At 42.3% G+C, this 16,540-nt stretch overlaps 1 protein-coding gene across 2 annotated transcripts in view; it reads right to left on the bottom strand.

Annotated features, from left to right (window-relative positions):
* PRICKLE2 (prickle planar cell polarity protein 2) overlaps nucleotides 1–16,540 on the bottom strand; it is a 320,030-nt gene that overhangs the window by 152,851 nt on the left and 150,639 nt on the right. Inside the window, exon 1 of one of the 2 annotated variants that reach the window (XM_025985227.2) lies at nucleotides 4,373–4,751. The exons of the other annotated variant lie outside the window; for it this stretch is intronic. The gene's annotated coding sequence lies outside the window, so the exon portion shown is untranslated. Of the gene's footprint in view, nucleotides 1–4,372; nucleotides 4,752–16,540 lie in introns of those variants that run through there. 2 annotated transcript variants of the gene reach the window in all.

Below are 16,540 nucleotides of genomic sequence, written 5' to 3'. Positions count from 1 at the left end.
CAGTGAAGGGGACAGAGCTGCTTTAAAGATTCCAAAAGCTGGAGGACTGAAAAGCACCTCATAAATAAATTAATCGGATCTTGACTTATCTTGGCTCAGCAGTTAGAGAACTCAGGGGAAATTAGCTGGATACTCCTTAAGTATTAACCTGAATGCCTACACCCCTATTCAGTCCTTCCTAGATTCTGCTGGGGCAGACTACATAAAAGGGGTCCCTGGGGACTAGCATCCCCCAGATGCCAGTGTCATAGAGAAGGGGCCTTTAGCAGAGAAAGTTGGTGAAGGAGGGTCACTAGGTCCAAGTGGTAAAGATAAGACCTCCTAATCACCCAGGGCATGGGCTTGAGCACATGGACACTGGAGTTGGACAGTTACGGATTCAGGTCCCCAGCGTGGCCACTTAGTAGCTGTGTGACCCCAGGGAGTGGCTGAACCTTTCTAAGCCTACTCTTCCTTATCTGTGAAATAGGGATGACAATAGCATCTACTGGGGTTATTGCGGGGATTCTGAATGATAATGAACAAAAAAGCAAAGTGTGTTTCAAAAGAGAATCCAAGGTCCCTCCTGAGATGCTTCTTAAAATGCAAATTTCCAGGTCACATCACAGATTTACTGAAACAGACTCTCAGAAGGATATTCTTATGTATAATGAAGTCTAAGAAAGGTTGAGAACACATTTAGTCTGTGCTTGACAAAAAGTAAGTTAATCGTTGTCATTCTGTTTATGATCACTTGCAGTATGCATATATGTGAACTTTACTCCTGGCTAGACAGCCAACTGCTCAAAAATGGAACTGTTTGAGGGGAGCATAGATGAGGTAGTCAGTTAAGCATCTGACTCTTGATTTCGACTCAGGTCATGATCTCAGGGTCAGGATCCAGCTCTGAGTAAAGCTCCATGTTCAGCAAGAAGTCTGAGATTCTCTCTCTTCCTCTGCTCCCCCCCCCCCACGTTCTCTCTAAAATAAATAAATCAATCTTTAAAAAAAAATGGAATTGTTTGAAATCCAACTCAACAGATATTTGCTCATCCTCAGGAGCCTGAACAAAACCCTGATGACTGAAAAAATTAAAGTGCATAATTATAGCAGTCCAAGTGAATGCAAAGTAACCTTCTGCAAATGTTCCCAGCAAATCAAGTAGTCATAGTTTTTGTTTGGGTGGTCGGTTTAAGAAAAAATGGCATGAAGCAAATTTTCAAAGATGTGATAAGCAATGTCACGTACACACTCCCTGTGGTTTGGCATCTTCTGGAAGATGGTTTGTGAGAAGAGAGCCCCCTGTGATGGGTACCATGATTTCTATACACAGGCTGCCTGGTAAAAGTCAAATATGAAGCAATTCTCAAAGGCCTGTAGGCTAAATTTGCAGTGAAATCATTCATGAGTTTTCCCAGACACTGAGTCCCACAGTACCTGTGTCTGTCTGTTTCCTCCACCGCCCCTACACCTTCCATTGTTCTGGAAAATGTCCAGATACCATCTCTGCAAAAAAACCCGCATCTTCTCCTGCTTGTCACGCAGAGCAGCAGGATATGAAAAAGAACGTCACCAAAACAACTGCATGGTAATCAAATGCTAAGTATCCTGAAAAAGAATCCCTTGCCATTTAGATTTTGAGAAAATAAAAAATAGCAGAGAAACATTTTTTTCAACATTGCATTTAAACTCTTGCTACAATTTTCATAAAGTTTCATTTTATTCAACCAGGATTACCATTCTGTGCTCCAGAAGCTAAAAAAAAAAAAAAAAAAAAAAAAAAATTACTCCCTCTGCTTCCTCTCATTGACATTGGAATAGTGCACTGAGCTTATATTCACCCAAAGCTCTCCTATTTGATGATGTGGCTAGGAAGTGCTTAATGTGATGGGGGTGCCTTTAAGGAAAGATTAAGAAAAATGGCCTGGGGAGCACAGCATCTCTGAGACTTGGTTTTCCAAATTATTAAAAACTGCAGATCTCTATTATCACAACTTGACAAAGCAGCACGTTGTGTCCCTTGGTTATCTCTTACAGTCTTTTAATTGCCCATTCTCCACACTGCTGATGCACGAAGCACTTTATGGTAAACTCAACACAGAACGACTTTGCCTTCTCTGCATACAGCTCTACACAGACATAAATGTCACTAACCAAATTGGTGAGCACTAGCTCCAACCCTGGCACATCTCCTTCCTTGAGACATCTGTGTCCCTAAGGATACCAATCCCGGCTTATAGGAAATCTGGGGAAAAGCAGCCAAGAGCTTTTCCTGCTGAGGCTAGTGGGAGGAGGCCAGTGGGGAAGTGTGCTCGATAAAACTGTCTCAAAAATAAGTTCCATCTTAAAAAGCTCATGAAGGGAATGAGAGAGTTATTTCAGTTTCTTAAATGAAAGCACAACCCCAAAAATAAAAAATAAAAGGCTTGTTGATGGAGAAGCTTGAAAGACTGGGAGTTGAGGTTATCACTGCAGAAAGATTGCCTGGTAACAGAGCTTTCTTGTATTACACCCAAAGCTGTGTACCATCTGAGGCTGATTCAGGAAAATACTCAAATCTCCTGGTAATTTCCTGCAGACAGGACGTTTAATCATCTCCAAGCCTTCACTGCAAAAGGCGGGGGGGGGGGGGGGGGGGGGGGGGGGGGGTTAAGAAAAAAGAAAAAACCTAAACCAAATGATTCACACTCTTAAAACGAATCTGCCTTCGGAACGAGAACCATTTTCTGCTCTTGAAAAGCAGCCACGATTTGTTATTCTAACAAAGTGTTCCTTTCCTCCAAACAGAAATAAAAGTCACTCGAGGAGGGCTTGTACTGATTTCTGTTCTGCATTTCTTGAAACTTCCATTCAGTCAACAGTTTCTCCTGGCAGGTTCTCAGAAATCCAGGGAGAGCTGGGTAGTCAGTGACTAAGAACACAGGATCATTTTTATAAGCCTCCCTTCCCCCGACTTTCTGGCCCCATGGGAAGATGTTTTATTGTAGGACGAGCAGAATTAGCTGCACATATAAATTCTTCACTGCTCAGCTCACTTGACACCTTTATCTGAATTGCCCAACGGCTGGGAAGATTTGGCAATTGACGATTTGAAAAGGAAATGCCCAAATCCTCCCCAAGCAGTGTTTGTCCGCTCTGTGCGTAGAGGCCCATGTCCATCTCTCTAATTATTCAACTAGTTGCACAGATAAAAACATCTGTTTGCAGAAGTCAGGGAACTCAAAGCATACAAATGATTCACACCACCTCAACGACTGAAAATAAAGGCCAGCCCAGCAAAATGAGGTCTGCTAACAGTCGAAATAATTTAATACGGGCAGAAATGGAGTTTGGCAATCCATGCATCAGACTTTGCTCCAATTTTGGAAGGCATTTCTTCCAGCTGCCTCATCTTAAAAAAAAAAAAAAATCCCTGACCCTTTGCATCAGGCTTCCAACTTCTTGCTTAGGTTATATGCAAGTGAACAGACAGGGAGAGAGAAGAAGAAAGCTAAAATTGTCTCTTTCAATAAACCTTACCACCACCCCCCCAAACCCTATAGATTATTTTGGTTTTAAAATTCCCTAAGATACAGCTGCCCAGACGCTCCAGATATGCATGATTCCAGTCCTCAAGCCCTGACTCCTAGAAGCTGAGGGTGCATTTGAAAAGCTGGAAGAGTAGGATTCCAATTAACTGACCCACTCCACAAAAAAAAAAAAAAAAAAAAAAAAACCTTTCCTCCTCCTATAGACTCCTCTGTGTGAACTAGAAGGCGGCCAAGAGATGAGATCTCTCCCCTACCTCTACTCCCAGTTCAGAGAGAAGACATAAATCCGGAATTGCTAAATTACGGGGTATCTACCAAAGGAGAAAAGCGAAGAATATTAAAAAGTTCTAGAAAGGAAAGCAATAAGGAGTGTGGGGAGCTATCCCTCATTATTTTACGATATTTCTGAATACAGTGAAAATATTTTTTGATAGTGCAACGCAAATAAATACGTAGGTCGTGAGCAATAAATACATTTCAAATATTTGAGGAAAATGAATTGTAAGAGAATAAGGACTGTTTAAACAGCAAGTTCGGAGAAGTTTAAATGTCCCCCCCCCACACACACACACATCGTCCGCATACAGTCACGATGATACCCCCACCCCCTGATATCATTATTGGTTATTAGTATTGGTTAATAAAGTGGCTGCGCAAGAGCTGGCAGGCAGAGCAAAATGACCCCTAGGTCCCCCCCATCCCAGAGCTCACGACGGCCTCGGTGTCTCTGTGTGGCAAGGCACATCACTGCCAGAGGTGAGTGCCCCAGCGCCAAGCCCCCTTCCCCGGGAGGGCCGTGCCAAACCAGGCGCACAGGCGCCCCAGCGCCCCTCCGAGCGCCCGGCCAAGGGAGGGCCACTTACCAGGCTCAGCCTCGCATTGCTCGCCGCTGCGGCGCCTCCGCCGGCAGGGGACTGGGGGGGGAGGGGGAGGGGGCCGCAGACCTGGGGACCTGGGGTGCGGCCGCGGCTAGGAAGCCCAGCGGGGCGTCGGCCGCCAACTGCCCGGAGCCAGAGGGGGCCCTGCAGGGGCTCCGCGCAAGGGGGGTGACATTCCCGGGGCTGTGGCAGCTGCTCCGTGCGCAGCTCAGGGTCCAGGATAATCGCTCAGGTCCCGGGGAGAGAAGCTTCAAGCTCTCCAAGGCTGCCTCCCAGCTGCTTAAAGGGACGCCTCTCCACCTCCCACTCTGCTTATTGGTGAAAATCCCGAGCCACAGGCCAATCCTAGGCCTGTTCCCGAATTGAGATTTCAATCAGGGGAGCTACTGCTTTAAAATTAGAAAGGGCTGATGGGTGGTGGTGGTGGTGGTGGTGGTGGGGTGGGGGTGAGGGTGGGGGGTTCGGCCACCTTTCAGAAGCAGGACACAGGCTCTCTGGCTTTTGCATGCAGAGGTCCTGAGAGCTGGCTGTGGCTGCAAGAGCAAGATTACACTGTAGAGAGCCCTGGAAGAAGACAAGAAACATGCCAGACCCTTCTCCTTCACCCCTCTGGTCCATCTTCCCTCAGTTCACTCATGGTTCAAGGGTCATCCAATTTATCACGGATGCTGGAGACCCTCTATGCCTGGAAAGAGCCTCCAAGCTATGTACTTCTCAAGCCTCCCCATTATCTCCCCTTCCAGACACTCATCACACTTTTTTTTTTCTTAATCTGTCTCTGCCTTTCCACTGCATGTTCCATCAGAGCAGAAATTATTTCACCAATAATCATACTATCACTCCCTGCCTGGAACACTGTGAGCTCTCAGTAGACATTTAAGGAAGCAAGGAAGACAAGAAGGGAGGGAAGGAAGGAGGGAGAAAGATAGTCCTGCCTCCTTTGTGACAATACAAATGTTAATTAAGAGGCACTATTCAAGAAGCCAGGCACTGATTTCAGACACAACTGTACCCAAATGTGGCCTCTACTTCTTGCTAGTTATGTAAATAACATGTGCCTCAGTGCTCTGGTCTGTAAAGTAAGATGATGTCTCCGGCCTCACAGAGTTGTTGTCAAGATTGCATTAGTTCATGTCTAGAGTAGAGGAGGTGCTCAGTAAATAGCTTCAGAGGACTGAATAGTCAATAGCTGTTGTTATTACTGAAATCAAAATACATCTGCCTGAGGTTGGGACTGGTCCAACCACTGGTTTGGCTTTTTGGTAAGTACCCCGTCATTCATGAAACAGATCTAAATTAAGTGCTGAATCAGCACCAGGCCCCACATAAGGTGCCGGAATCACCAATGATTGATAATGTCCTTAACTGCAAGGCCTGGGTGTATATGTCAGCCAGGGTTTTCCAGAGAAACAGAACCAATAGGATACACATCCATTTGAGATTTATTAACAGAATTGGCTCTTGTAGTCATAGAAGCCAAGAAGTCCCATGATACACAGTTTGCAACCTGGAGAACCAATAGCATAAATCAGTCGAGGAGTAAAGGTCTGAGAACTGAAAGCCAATGGTGTAAGACCTGGTCTGAGTCTGAAATCCTGAGAGCCAGGAATGGTGATGTCTGAAGCCAAGGGAATATGGATATCTCAGCTCAAGTAGAGAGAGTAATGGGTGATGCTCACCTGCATTGGTGAGGGCAATCTCAGGGAAGTCTGCTGATTCAAACATTAATCTCTGCTGGAAACACACAGACACGTCCCAAAATAATGTTTTACCAGTCATCTGGGTATACCTTAGCCCAGTCAAGTTGATACATAAAATTAACCATCTTAGGTTGGGGAGAAGAGAGAAAAACAGAGAAACGAGAAACAGGTCAACAAAGAAAACTATGTTAAGTGATACACAAGCAAATTTATATGTATTGGAATGTTTATTGGATAGTTTATAAGATCCAAGTAACAAAAATTATCTAATAGGGGACATTGTTAAATGAATTATAGTACATCCACTTAATGGAATAAATGCAGTCATGACAAGAAAAGAGGCAGAGCTGAGTGGACTAATGTATGATGAACTCCAAAATATATTGCTAAGTGCAGTGCAGAAGGTAAAATATATTCTCATCAGCATAAATAAATCTTTATGTATGGTATATACATATGCACACTGTAATATACATAAATGCTTCTAGGAGGATACCTCAGAGAAGGATAAAGATTATGACATCTAGTTAGGTGAATTGAGAAGTACACAGGTCTAAGATGGGAAGGAGACTAATATGTCCCTGTGTATTATTTGATTATTTTACCATGAACTTATAGTAAATTCCTAGGTCTGGGCAAGATGGTAAATGATGACAGGCTGAAAATTCCCACCCTTCAAACACCTAGGTATGCTGGATAAAATATTTAACAAAATCTTTAAGTGCTTAACTGACCCACAATAAAGAGAGGAAAACACCCAGCTGGCAGAAATAAAGAGGTATCTGAAGAAAAGAATGGTAAGCATGTGAACTCATGAGGGAGAGGAAAAGGCAGTTGCAGCAGGGGAAAAGTTTGGGTTAAACCCAAGGGGCTAGGGTTTTAACCCAAGTAGCATGGGAGACAAGGCCTTGGGAGAAGGAGAAACAGGAATTTGTTATGGGACCCCTGCAGAAAACCAGGGACATTTAGTGAGGGTTGCACCCTCAAAGAACAAAATAGGTTAGAAGAACTATCAACCAGCCCAGTGAAACTTGTCTATCTTTACCTGTGCTCTGAAGAGGATGGAAAAGTTTAAGCTAAGAATTAGAAACCCTAGGCCTGTGTCTTTCTTGGGAGTGGAATACGAATAACAAAGGTCAGAGCCAAGAAACCCTGACTGAAAAATAAATATAAAAATCAATCCTGTTCATGATATGCCTGGAATGTCTCACAAAAGCAGTTGAAAATGATGGCCCTGGAAAGCCAGTTTCCTAACCTGGGCTATATAACTAGCCCTGCAAAAACATGAGCTTCCAAGAATAAATTTCAGGACACCCATGTTAACAAATATGAGGATGAGAGCTCAAGAGTTTAGGGTCATAAAATAACATTGTGAAATAGAACACGCAATAAAGTCTACAATGATTAAAAACATGAAAGCCTACAAGAAAACAAGAAGTGATTTCTATCTCTCCCCACTGATTTATTGAAATTAAAAAGCCTATCAATCAGTTAAGTAGGAGGTCAGATACTACTGAAGAAAAAAATAGAGATTTTAGGATGTAACACAAAATGAAGCACAGAAGGATAAAGAGTTGAAAATGATGAAAGAGAGGGTAAGAGATATGGAGAAGAGAATGAGAAGATCCAACATACGTCTACTAGAAGTCCCACAGGGAGAGAATAGAGAAATTGGGGAGAGGCATAATAGCTGAAAAATTTCTAGAATTTATAAAACTCATGGATTCTCAGATTCAAGAAACACAAGGTATCTGAAGCACGATAAATAAACATAAGAACATCTGCACGTATTAATTATTCATAGAAGTACAGTTAATAAAACAGTGAAGTGTTAAAAAATGGAATGGTTTAATAATGCCATGACAGAGGGAAGCAGAAGGCACTTAGTAATAGAGGAGAGAGGCAACTCCACCCTTCCACATTTAGAGATGGATTACATTTCCCTATATTCTTCCTCTCCAAATATAATGAATTCTCAACTGCACTAGATTGTTGAGGGTGTAGCTGTACATTATATATGGTGCACTGGGAAGAAGAAAAAGTGACAGACGTTCTCCTGGGAAAGATGGACTCATTCAGCCATCAGGCAAAAGCAGGGGGTGGGGTGGCAGCAGAGAAACAGCCCATCACAGAACAGAGTATCCCAACAAGGGAGTATAAACTGCTATGGAAACACAGAGGAAGAACATCTCAAACAGCCTTGCAGAGGGAAGTATTACCTTATGGAAAGCTTCCTGGAGGAAGTAGCATCTGTACTGAGACAGCTGGAATCTTCAGGGGGAAAAGACTTTAGAGTTAGGTCTGGCTTTAAATCCCAGTACTGCCACTTACTATTATCTTGTGACTTTGGCCAAGTTGCATAATTTTCCCAAGGCTCATTTATTCATATACGAAATGGTATTCATATCACTAGCCTTGGTGTTGTTTTGAGGTTTACGCATAATATATATAAAGCACTTAGTAGAATACCCTGCCTATAAGTGATTTTCCATTAAATGGACAGCTAGTATTCTCATTAGATGAAATCCAGTGCCTGGATGGGGAAAAATGCTGTTTTTGAAAGATGATTTTCTTCTAAAAGTTAAAGAAGAGAGAGGTTTGCAGAAATTTCATCAAACTACCTTGAGGAATATGAAATGGTCAGTGAGAATCTATCCTGCAAGAGGCATATTATCATGCTATCAAAATATAAAAAGTTATCAGATCTGGTCCTTTCTATAAGGAACCTAAAATCTACTTCCCAAATCTACTTTGAGTTACAAACAATAACTCAAGGCTGCATATCTTGTGTCAAATACACAATTCCCCCTGGTGTTAAATCCTGAAATGGACAGAATTCCTATCTACAGCATTAAAACTTCAGATTCCCAGCCATAAGTCAGATTGCAAGAATTCAGAGTCCAGCAGGGGAAGGATTAAGTGGACCCCCATCTGTATTACTCAATAGGTTTATGAATAGGACAATGGATGGAGGGGAAACTCATCAAGTCCAGCTAAGGATGCCAAGTTGCCTGGCTCTGCCAATGCTTGGTGGATAAAAGCACACATTGATCTAGCCAGTCTGCAGGAACAGCCAGAATGAAAGCAGACAAAATTCAGTCATGGTAATGGTTGTGCCTGCCCTTTGGAAGAAGCACTGAACTGTACAGTCTTAGGGAAGGAGCAAAGAACTGGCCAGACATTTGGGAAGAAAGACATGCTTTCTATTCATTCCTGCGTGCACCACTTCACAAACATTTATGGAATGTCTATTGTGAGAAAGGGTTTGCCTTATAGAGTAGAGAAACACGGAGAAATATGAATAAAACACAATGCCTGCCTTCAAGGAGCATAAAATAGAATGATCTGAAATCCTCTTCACTTGAAACTACCCATATCCTCCAACATTCTTCCTTTTACTATGAAACAGTGATGTAACCTTTACAGATTAAACATAATCATGTTTCAGAATGGCAAATAGATTTCATCTCTTGGACTAACACTGATTGATTAGCCGTGGCTTCCTGGAGTGCTGACTTGACAAGAAGTCTGAGACTACATTTGGCAGCAAAGCATGCTGTGATTGATTAGTGATGTCTGTCATGTGGATGGAAAGGGAATGACAGCCCTAGTGCTGTAAATTTGACATCTCCCATCCAGTTCAACCCCCTCGTTCCATAGACGAGAAAACAGAACAGATCTTTCTTTCTTCCTGTGGCATTATAAATTCAGCAACTCTAGCAGGGGCAACCGAGGAGAACCTCCATATCTGAAATGTTGCTGAGAGAGAAAAAAACATCTATGGCTTAGAATATTTCTGATGAGCTTTTAAGATATGCACTCGAATCCTTTAAGAGGCTTTATATTCTGTAGCAAACCGACTAAATGGAGGAGGCTACCAACTTGGATATGGTTAGATACAAAGGGCATCCTTCCCCCTCACCCCCCAACACACACAAGATAATTAAATATATATATAATTTGAACATGCTTGAGGATTTAAAATGCACTGGGTGAAGGAAATGTCTATAAAGCATATTTCAGAAACACAACATGAATAAATACATAGAACAGCGATTAACATGTTATTTAAGACAGGACGGGATTTTTATCATTTTATTCTATTAAATGGTATTGATATCAGCCAAAGAAAGGAAAAGAAAAGCCCTTATTTATTTTCATACAGACACCTTATATCCTGGGGACTCTGTAACACTAACTAAGGAGATAGGGTCTGTCCCTGTTAAGCATTTCCACACCCAATCTATCAACACTCACAGCCATCACCTGGCCCAATCACAAAGAATCCAGGCTCATTTGCTGCAAAGGACAAAACAGTATAAACGGACAACAGATAAGCAGGAAGCCCAACCCCAGCCTGATTCAGATACAAAGAACAAATTGTAGCATTTGATTAATATGCCAGCTCTTCTGTTATGCCAACTGCAAAGTGAATTTTACAGAAAACCAATTCTTTGAGAAATAGGTCTAATTAATTCAGTTACATAAACTCCAATGAAATATTAGGGGGAGGGTATGAGGGGGGAGAGAGAGAAAGAGAATGTGAGGATGAGGATGAAGAGGACAAAGACAAGGAGGGGTTGATGGAAGGAATGAAGGAAGCAGGGAAAGAGGGAAGAAGGGAGACAAGGAGGAAATGAATAAATAAGAGACAAGAATGGATGGTCTAGAGGCCACTAGGTTTACCTCAAGGGCCCAAAAGGTATTTTCTGACTCAAGAAGACAGAAAGCCTGTTTATAGTTCAATCAACACACTGCTGAAGGTTTGGATAAAAAATTAAAAGGCTACCCATCACAAACAACTCCTTAATGCATAAATGTGTCAGACTAGTTCCCACCTCCCCTGCCAGACTCACTTATTTGCATACCACCTATAGGATTTCAGCCACATCTGCTTTTACTAAGTACCATGTTCATAATTTGTCATATTGAACATAACCTGTATTATTATTTAGAATGAATATATTGTGGTATATCCATATAATGGACTACTACTCAGCAATTAAAAGAACTGAGCACACGCAACAAGACGGATGAATCTCAAATGCATTATGCTAAGAAAAAGCCAGACTAAAAAGGCTACATACGAGAGGATTTCAGGACATGACATCCCAAAGGGACAAAATTATGGGAACACAAAGCAGATCTAGTAGTTGCCAAAGGCTGGAGATGGTAGGTGGGATTGAGTAGCATGAGAACATTTTAGAAGGTGATAGAACTGAACTGTATCTTGACTAGGGGAGTGGTTATAAGACCATATGCATTTGTAAAAATCATTAAACTGTAAACCCAAGAGTGAATTTTACTGTATGGACATATGAAAAGTGAAAAAAAGCCCAGCCAGATAAAATCACCCCTAGTATCACTTTGGTTTTAATTATTCTGTATTAAATACTTTCTGTTATCTTATTTTTATAAAGATGTATAACAAATCACTCAAAAAATAGTTACTTAGGAACTGTGGCCTAAGACTGTGACCCTCAAGTCACTCTTTTTCACTAAAAGGGAGATGATCAAGTTTTAGAAAAGTGACAACTCTAGCCACCAAATGAGATTTCCTTCTTTTTCTTTATTCATGAGAGACACACACACACACAGAGAGAGAGGTGCAGAGACATAGGCAGAGGAAGAAGCAGGCTCCCTACAGGGAGCCCGATACAGAACTCGATCACAGGACCCCAGGATCAGGCCCTAAGCTGAAGGCAGACTGTCAACTGCTGAGCCACCCAGGTGTCCCAAGAGATCTCCTTCTTGATGTGTTTATAAGGTTTAGACGTTTGGAAAGAGAATTTTTAATTATGCATAACTCAGTTTTGATTAATGACTTGACTCTCTACCATCCCAAACCACCTCACATTTTGGGAAATAGGTGCCATAGATTGGAAGCCCCATTAAGACAGGGATTGTCTCCATCTTGTTTTTCACAGCATCCTGAGGGCTAATATAGTATGCACTTGACAAATATTCATAAAATAAAGCAAATGAATCTTTTTACAGTGTCCCACATTCCAGCCCTCCAAGAAGGAAAGCTCCTGCGGCAGCTCAGTTCATCACTGGACAGCTGGCTCCTGGATTAAGTTCTTCCTTCCAGTAAACTGGCAGCCAACACTCTATCAATATGGATCACACAGAGCCACTTCAGCCAACTCTCCCATTCAACATCCTTCAATAACCCAAACCTCATCTTCTGTCAACTTACATCTGTTAACTGCTCCTCATGGGGCATGGTTTCAAACTCTTTGATACCTCAACCACTCAAAATAGTGTGCTTGTGGAGAAAATTTGCCCCTGTATTTTTAGGAATATTCCAGTGGAGGTGTATGTCACTTTCAGCCATGCTGACCCACACCCCGATTTTTGGGGGGAAGTCCATTACTGTGACATTTGAAAAACAAGGAAGCATTATGCAAATGCCACCCCTCCCCATTTCCTCTAACTCTGCCCTTTTATAAACTCTCTCATTAAATCCTTGAAACAGCCCTTTGAGGCAGGGATTATGATGATCTCCATTTTTCAGCAGAAAAAAACTGAGGCAAAGAAGAGTTTGGTAAACTGCCTCTAGTAACACAGCTTGTAAGTGGCAGGGATGGGATTCAAACCCAGGCAGTTCTGCTTCCAGATCCTTGAGATGTACCTGCTTGCATATACCAATCACTCTGGCCAATACATAGTCACCAAAGACATTCAGAAGAGAAGCAGAGAGGAAACTAAGAACTGTAGTTTACTTCCAGGAACTTTTCAGGCAATCATACACTTGTCCATCCACCTGTCTACCTTACACTTACTGAGTATCTACTATATAGACGCAGTATGGTAATAAGCTTTGGGGATATAGGTACAAAAAAGACACAGTTCACTCTCAAAAGGAACCTACAGTCTGATGGGAGAGAGACAGATCTAGATCTGTTATACGTACATACATCAAACAAAGCCCTGAGTAAGGTATCCCAGGTATGATGAAGTGGTACAGAGCAAGTAACCTGGACCAACCAGTATAAGAAGGTTATGTTGGCACCAAGTCTTGAAGAATGAGTGGGAACCCTTGAGATGGCGAAGGGGAGAAGTATAGCTAGGCAGATACAATATTATGATCAAAATTTAGGAAGTTTGAGAGAGACCCTGTAAGGGTAAGTGACATGTCATTTCATAAAGGAAATCAACCTTGGCACTGGTGACACTGGGGACCAGATAATTCTTTGTTGTGAAGGCGGTTCTGTCCATGAAGGATGGTTAGCAGCATCTCTGGCTTCTTTGTACCTGCCACATGCCAGTAGTATCCTCTCTCTCTCTGTGATGACCAAAGTATCTCCAGATACTGCCACGTGTTTCTGAGTAACACATCCCACTGAAATGTGGACAAATGGGAAAACTTGTACGTGCATGTGAGAGAAGAGGACAGAAAGAAGAGCCTGCCAGTAGACTAAAACAACCCAGTGAGGTACTTTGGGTCCAAATGGTGAAATCAGACAGTCGGTCAGACCCCTCAAGTTCTAAGTCACCATCTGGCCACTCTGAAGCTCATTTTCTTTAAAAGCGCCTCCTTCCAATTTCAGGCTGTGCATGAGATCCACATAGAAGCCATTATTTTGATAATTTAGTTACCAGTTTGGACATTTCATGCCCTCTACCTAATCATACGGTAGGCAGAATTCAGAGATGGTCCCCAAGACTCCTGGCCTGGGGGGACACACACACACTCTCCTGGTTTTCCAATCAAACACGAATGTAGGAGCTGATGGGAAGGAATTTTATCACTGTAATTGAGGTCCCAAATGAGTTGGTTTTAAGATTAGGAGATTATCCACAGTGAGCCTGACCTAATCTTAGGAGCCCTTAAAAAAGACTCGGATCTTTCTGGAGATACAGATTCAAAGAGTGAGGGGCACTTTTATGTGAGGGGGGGTTGTCAGTCACTGGCTCTGCAGATGGAGGGCCACGTGGCAAGGACTTAAGAGTTACCCTTAAGAACTGACAGTGGCCCCTAGTTGACAGCTAGCAGGGAAACCGGGAGCTCAGTCCTTTACCCAATGCAAAGAATTGAATTCTGCTAACGATTTACAGGAGCTCAGAAGAGGAGCAGATGAGGACACAGATGGCAAAACCTTGATTTTAGCTTTTTGAGAACCTGTGCGGAGAAGCCAGGAATACTATGCCTGAACTTCTAACCCATAGAACTGTGAGATGAGAAATAGATGTTGTTTGAAGCTACTAAACCAGTGGTAATCTGTTATGCAGCAACAGAAAACAAATAACATCTTAGATCCTCCAATCCTCCCAGGTCCAGGGAAGATCCTCCTCCTCCATGAAGCTTCTCCCCACTGTACAAAGGGCAGGCAGGGCCATTTCAAGTTTTCTCGAATCACCACATACCCTCTCGTGCTGATCCTGCTGCCCCAGACACTTTATGGGGTATCTCATGTTGATAAACTACCATCTGTCCACCATTGAATATGCTCTGAATGGTTTCTTGCTTTTTCATTTGTTTGTACCTCTCCCCCACTCCCCCTTGCAAAAATCAGCATTTGGAAGATACTGAGCATCTCTACAAGGCTCTTTCGAATTTTTCCATAATGTCTGTAACAGAGGTGAGGCCGATGAAGACACTTGGTAAATCATTACTGATTGATGACCATGGGTCCTCACCCTCTACCCCAACATGAGGGGAGAAAAGGTATTGCATACTATTGCCAAAATTCACATTATGATTGAACTGACTTGGAGCAACAGGCTAGCATTCCAAAGAACCATTTATATTTTGATAATTACATGAGCTCACTCTCTCGAGTGATAATGATTCTCATCAAGTTATGGTGACCTCTCATGAGTCATTTAACTTCTCAGGGTCAAGTAATGATAGGTTACTATGAGCTGCCAGCCAAAAATCTCAATGTTCCTTGCATTTCAGACTCTCTTGGTGCTCCTCCTTCCAGATATTGAAGCTTGAGGTTTCTGGTTATTGGCCTTGGAGTTTACTCTCCTAGTTAGGAGACACAACTGAGGAGCTTTCCAAAAGGAAGCCTGCCATTAGCATTGCCTATCGAGTATTCTACTCTCCTCTAGAGGGGCAACAAGAGAATTTCAAGGATTTACTTCTATCTGGGACAAGGATTAGCACAAGTAGAAAAGAATAATTAATAGAAACTATTAACTGAAGTAAGTTAAATTGGGATGGATTAGGTCTCAAAACTATCTATGCTAAAGAGCAAATAATGATGGACAAAACTCAGCACCTGAACTTATAAGCTATGGAGACACAGCTTTCCAGGGTGCATAAAAATGATCAGGCTATAAAAAGTCAAGCTTCACTCTGGCCTCATTCAAGTCCCTTAGTGAGTTATGCTAATGAGACCGGAGGACCACAATTTACCAAGCAGGATACCAGGGACTGAGGAAGGTGGGCAGGATTCATATCTGGGAAATGCATACTGTGAGAGATAGAATGGAAGTAATTCTGGATAATTATTATTCATAGTAACACATTTGCTAGATGAGGGTGGTGAATGTCAGCTATGTTGCCACCCAAGGACAGTTTCCACAGCAAAGAGCACTAAATGACCACAGCACTCTTTCCTGCTGGGCTTGGAATGGGCCTCAGAATCTTTCTCAACACAACTCTCTTGGGAATAAAGTGCCTACTAAATGATCCCAATTGGCCTGCAAGATAAAGTTAATCTGCTTCCTGTTGAATTGAATGTACCAAGAGTTCCTACTCCTTACCTAGAGCCCTGCTTGCATTTGGCTGATTATTTATTTATTTATTTTTAAAATTATTATTATTTTTTAATGCAGGTAAGGAAAAAGAAAATAAGAAAAGAACAAAAACTTGGGACACTTAGGTGGCTCCTGGGTTGAACGTCTGCCTTTGGCTTGGCTCAGGTCATGATCCCAGGGTCCTGGGATCGAGTACCCATCAGGCTCTCCGCAGGGAGCTTCCTTCTCCTTCTGCCTATGTCTGTCTCTCACGAATAAATAAATAAAATCCTTAAAAACAAAAATAAAACTGAAGCACATCGCCTACTCAGTTCTATCCTGTTGTGTTTCCAGAAGCCATAAGGTCCCCAAGAGCCACTCTTTTTGGATACTTATAAGTTCTCAATGTTTTGTCATTCAAACTTCAGAGCAAAGAGAGGAAACATCTTCTGTTTTCTTTGAAGACTCCTCTTTCTTGGTCTTTCTTTTTACTGGAGTCCCTTCCAAGGTTCTGTCCTGGGCTCTTTTCCACATTCTCTGAAGATAAGCTGATAAACTCCCCTTATCTCTAGAGGCATCTGTTACCCTCTGATGGCTGGCTCGGTTACAGCCCAGCATCGGTCTAGGTACAGGGGATGTGGCAGTGAAGAGAACACGTACATTTTTTGTCCTCATGGAGCTTATATTCTATTGTGGTAGAGAAAGACAATAAGGAAATAACATTAAAAGTACTAAAGGGGCAAAGTCAGTCAAAGGAGGAGAA

Source organism: Vulpes vulpes, chromosome 9, assembly GCF_048418805.1.
Source record: "Vulpes vulpes isolate BD-2025 chromosome 9, VulVul3, whole genome shotgun sequence".
Classification (NCBI taxonomy): domain Eukaryota; kingdom Metazoa; phylum Chordata; class Mammalia; order Carnivora; family Canidae; genus Vulpes; species Vulpes vulpes.
The sequence above is the reverse complement of the archived record's forward strand: the minus strand, read 5'-3'. Positions and strand labels throughout refer to the sequence as shown.